The sequence below is a fragment of the Hydra vulgaris genome, chromosome 11 (genome assembly GCF_038396675.1).
Source record: "Hydra vulgaris chromosome 11, alternate assembly HydraT2T_AEP".
Classification (NCBI taxonomy): domain Eukaryota; kingdom Metazoa; phylum Cnidaria; class Hydrozoa; order Anthoathecata; family Hydridae; genus Hydra; species Hydra vulgaris.
Window position 1 is genome coordinate 21,996,123 of NC_088930.1, and position 5,302 is coordinate 22,001,424.

At 26.9% G+C, this 5,302-nt stretch overlaps 1 non-coding gene across 1 annotated transcript; it reads right to left on the minus strand.

Moving 5' to 3' along the window:
* Window positions 1-1,956: 1,956 nt before the first annotated feature.
* On the minus strand, window positions 1,957-3,800 carry LOC101236711 (uncharacterized). The gene is made up of 3 exons (XR_010641845.1): window positions 3,672-3,800; window positions 3,387-3,567; window positions 1,957-2,196 (listed from the first exon to the last, which is right to left on the minus strand). It is a non-coding gene; the product is annotated as an uncharacterized LOC101236711 (transcript).
* Window positions 3,801-5,302: the final 1,502 nt, after the last annotated feature.

Consider the following 5,302-nt stretch of genomic DNA (forward strand, 5'->3'; position numbering starts at 1 on the left):
ACACAAATATTTTCAATAAAAACAGTATAAACTATAAATAGATATAAACTAAGTATAAAATGAATATCTCTGCTAAAATGAAATACATTTTATACACTATACGAGATATACGTAATCAGTAACTAGAATTTCCTCCTCGTTTTTACTAAAATAAAACTTGTATTCAATGAAGAAAGCAGTTTCTACCATACTTTTTCACTTCGCCAATTTTCCTGATAATGCGGTAGTGGTGTAGTGGTAGAGCGCTTGCTTCATAAGCGAGAGGTTCCGAGTTCGATCCCCACCACATCCCTGGCAGTACCGCGCTCAACTTGTTTCTCCGCGCAGCGGCCTTGATTGCCAAGGTTCGTGTTTCGGAGTTATAGGGTTGAGAGAGGGTTACAACCTTAATTAAGTAGCCTCCTCGTCTGTAGTGGCCTTCTAGGCCTTGGAGAGGTGAATTAAAATCAAATAGAAAAAAAAAACCTACACACGCCCCCAGTTTTGTCCTCGTGGAAAATATTGTTGGTGTAAGTACTATGCTCTAAATCAAAAGAACTACAGACTCAAATCTACTGTAGTTTTTATGGATAAAAGATTTAATACTAGCAATTGTTAGAAATTTAAAATAAGATGAATTGTTATAAAAATGCTCCGACAGGAATATACAAAATGCTAGGAGGTACTTAGCAAACTTGCTTGGGCTCGTGTACAACAAAGATTTTTTCAAACCAACACTAGAAATAAGAACATATTCAGCTATTTTGGCATATAATGATGGTGCTAACGGTCTTACTATAATAACGCTACAGTGTTTCGAGACATTTTGGTTTATATGATGTGGCATCAAACATCTTAGCGACTTCTAAAAGTAAAAAAGGATTAGTCGAACGAGGTGCAACTCATCAGGAAAGAGAAAAAAAAGAAGAAAAACTCTTAGAGTCATAAGAAATGGTCATCTAAATGATGAGAAAGAAAAAGAATTTTATGACGGTTATGTTTGAGGAGGGTTTTAAATAGTTTCGTAAATAATTTATCTAGAGTTTTTCAAAGCTGTTTATCTCTGTTCGCGTTTATTCGTTTTCAATTAAACTTTCAAACGCAGTTTCACCAGTTAGAAAAGTCCATTTGATCTGAAAGTTTCAGTTTTTGCTCAAAATAACTATTAAATTCAATTAACAGATAGATTTATGATGAGTCGGATCTCTCTAATACACCAAAAAAAAAATTATTAGGAATATCTTTATTAGCACTTATAACTCATTATTTAGTTTGATATTTAAAAAACCTGATAAATGGAATAAAATAGTGTTCAGAGTAAGTGTACAAAATTTCAAGCCGTAATATGGTGTCTAGCTTAAGATATGTTGCTTAGAAATTTAGTCCGAAACGCATTTTTATAGTTTTTCTGCCATGATGGTCTTAATCTTGATTTTATTTTGAAAGTTAGTTACAATTTTATTCAATTCGGTATTGTACCACGTTAAATGCTATTCTGTGGTGCTCTATGATATGAATGCAAAAACTTTTTGTAGCATCTAAATAACTAGTAAAAAAAAAATTTAATGACACTAAAAAAAAAAAATTTATATTTGTTATAAATTTGTAAGATTTGCCTTATATTTGTAAGATTTTGTTATTTAAACTTTAACTGCTGCAATTTTATCGCAAACATTTTGTTGTTATTTTATATGAAAAATAACAGGTTGGAGTACTCCAACTTTAGATGTTTCAAATAAGTTGCTTTTAAACATAAATTCAACTAATTGAATTTATGTTCAAAAGCAAATTATTTGAAACATCTAGAAAACCTTGATACTACTAGGCGGGTGTTTATACACACTCACACACACGCGCGCGTTCATACGTACATAATGTGAGTTGATTTTTAAGTTTTTAGCTATTTCTTATTATCGTTGTGATGCATAAACAATCATATTCCTTCACCATATATATTTAAGAAATGGCGGAACAACATAAGAAAAACATTTCTTTTATTATTTTAGCTTTTTTTGAATCGTAATACAAAAATGAAATAAAAAAATGTTAGTTTTTAGTTGAGAGATTGACATATTTTTTATCTTTGACCATTCGCTTATGATTTACAGTGCAGTCATCCATGTCTCCTTGATTAAAATCTATGTTTTGATATGTCATATTAAATGCTGCGAAGCCAGAAAACGACCCTAATGAATAAATGGGACGCCATGCTTTATCCTAAAAAGAGTTTGTTAAATTTAAATATTGAAAATTTAAAATTTTAACTTTAAAAAGGGTTTAATAATTTTGTGATTAAATGATGAGAACAAAATATTAAATTTGTGATTGGATGATGAGAACATAAAAATAACCGTAAAATTTATATCCATTCTTCAAGTAAAAAGTAAATTAAAATAACACTTAAAATAAATCAAAACAATATTGTGAACAAACAATAAATTTATAATCAATAAAAAACTAACACTTTATTATTGACTAAAAATTATTTTTTGATTTTTATTATTGATCATAAATTAAAACGAGATTAAAATGGCGATACATTAGTAAACTGTTGTTTGAAGTTTATTAAATACTAACAATCAATACAATAATCCATAATAACAATTTAGACATGGCACAAATATTATTTGTCACATGTAAATAAATAGTTTTTTATAAATTTTTATGTCTCACTTTTTTGATTTAATTGATATTTTCACAAATTTTATTGTCAGTTAATCAATAATACGAATAATTTTCATTATTTATATCTAGGATCTCTAAAAAACTATAACTTTAGTCCAAGTAATAATCAAGGAAATGGCTTACATGTTTAATAAAATAAAAATAAAACGTATATGCTATGGAACTCTACTTTATTATTGTATTTGAACATACTTGAAATATATGTATGTATATGTATGTGTATATATATATATATATATATATATATATATATATATATATATATATATATATATATATATATATATATATATATATATATATATTTATATGTATATATAGATACTGTGAACACGCATATATTATATATAAATTATTTATAAATATAATACATATAAAATCCGATTTAAATGTTAAGTTTCAAGGTTGCGTACAAATTACCAAAGTTAAGAAAGTACCTTTGAATATTTATAAAAAAAGATAATATTTATAATATTAATAATATTTATAGTAAAAAATTAAGCATCAACAAAAATAGTTAAAACTTTGAGTTTATAAATAATAAAATTAATTATAGCAATAAGTAATAAAAAATAGAAACAATGGTAATACTTATATACAATATATTAGTTTAGTTTGTATTAAAGAAAAGTAAATAATAAATTCTTGTGAGAGTGTTTTATATTAAAAGTCTATACCCTATATAAGTCTATACCCTATATAAGTCTATACAAGATTTATACCTTTAAAAAGCAAATTTTGTTAGCTGGAACGTAGTTGAACCCATAACAACCAACTACACGTTGGCACACTTCTCTACAGTTATCTAAAGTTTTTACTTTAGGTGCACATAAGCTGAGTATTGCACTCATTGTTGAAAACAAAACAAGCAATGAGAAGAAACACTTCATTTTAAACCGTAATCTAAAAAGACAAAATTGTCGTCAATGTTTTTATTCTTTATATCTGGTAATTTACTTTTTATAAAAACAATCATATAAAAGCAGCTAAAAATTTATTTAACTCACCTTGAAACTGCAATATTTAACAAACAGAATAAATGTTTTATGGAAAACTATTGAACTTTTATACTGTTTTTTTTATTATCCTTAAACTAGTTTAAAACTTGTTTTGAATACTTAAGTATCTTATCTATGCTAAAGAATAGATAATATGCAAGATAGTCCGCGCTACGGAATGTTAAATATATTAATATTGGCGCCAAAATAAATATTTCTCGTGGTCCTTAATTGATTTAAACAAAACTTTTATTTAATTGTTAGTATTTCCTTAAATCTTTTAGCATAAGATTTCGCTTAATCTTACCGAGAATCTTACTAGAGAATGAGGAAAAAAACTTAACAGGCAAAAAAGATGCAGTTGGAAACTTTTAATTAACTTAAACATTTTTTAGAATAATTAAACTTTTAATTATTCTAAAAAACGTTCCATCACGAAGCAATTATTTCCTTAGATAACCCGCACAATGAATTCAAAAAAAACGACGCCCAGAGATTTGTCCGAAATGTAGACAGTCGATAGAAAACTTTTTAAAAAATTTCAATTTTATTGTTGATGACAAGAACATTATTCACATATTCACATAAGACAAATCGCTATTTCTTCCTGATGTCATGGATTATCTAAATGACTGGACTCGGCTACCGAATGATATTAAGCTTTATAACAAGGCGAAATATGGAAAGAAGTTTTTTTTAAGTCGATTTTTCTCCAAATATTTAAAAACAATTTTAAAAAAGAAATAAATTGGGTGATGATCAAGAAATCTAAGCAACTGTATAATAAAGCAATTCCATTTATTTGGGAAAAAACAATGTTAAATATGTGTTTCGGCTTGATTTGCGTGTTTCGGTTGAGTTTCGGCGTGTTTCGGCTTGAGTTTTATGATACTATGCTATATCAGTCGCTAATCGACTCTAAGCACTTTTTTTAATTCTGATTTTTGCCGTTAACGAATATTTACAATTACAAAGTACATGAATAAAAGATTTACATGACGGGGACTAATAGAATTAATAGTTGTTTTATCACTTAGCCATGAAATATAAAAAGTCGTCCATAATTCGAACATAAATTACGTCAGTAGGAGAGGGTTAAGTGGTTTTGTGACGACTTATACAGGACTTGTTACTAAAGAATTGCGATGTTGTGACGAGGAGGAGGGGGAAGGGGGTCTAAAACAGTCAAAAACTGCGTTACGTAATTTGTTAATAAATATATTCATCATGTAAATAAAAAATCAATGATAAAAATACTCTATTTAAACATCTTAGAAAAATTTTTATTTATTGTCGATAAGTGAAAGATTTTGAGTTTCGTTTTAAATTGATTATGCGAAGAAAGTGTTTTAAGATCGTCTTTTAAAATTCCATGATTTAGGTTTTCGGTTTGTTATTGAGTATTTAGTGATTGAATATTATGTTTTGGATTGACTATAGTTATTAATTTAAAATGTTGTGCTGTATATATGATTAATATTTATAAATTGTGTTATATAATAACGGTGCCTTTATTTTATCAAGTTTAAACATAAATATAAGAATTTGATAAAGATCTAATTTAAAAAGATTTAGTATATTAAGTTTACTAAAAAGTATTTTTGTATGGAAGAAGCGATTTTTATTTGCAATAATCCTAA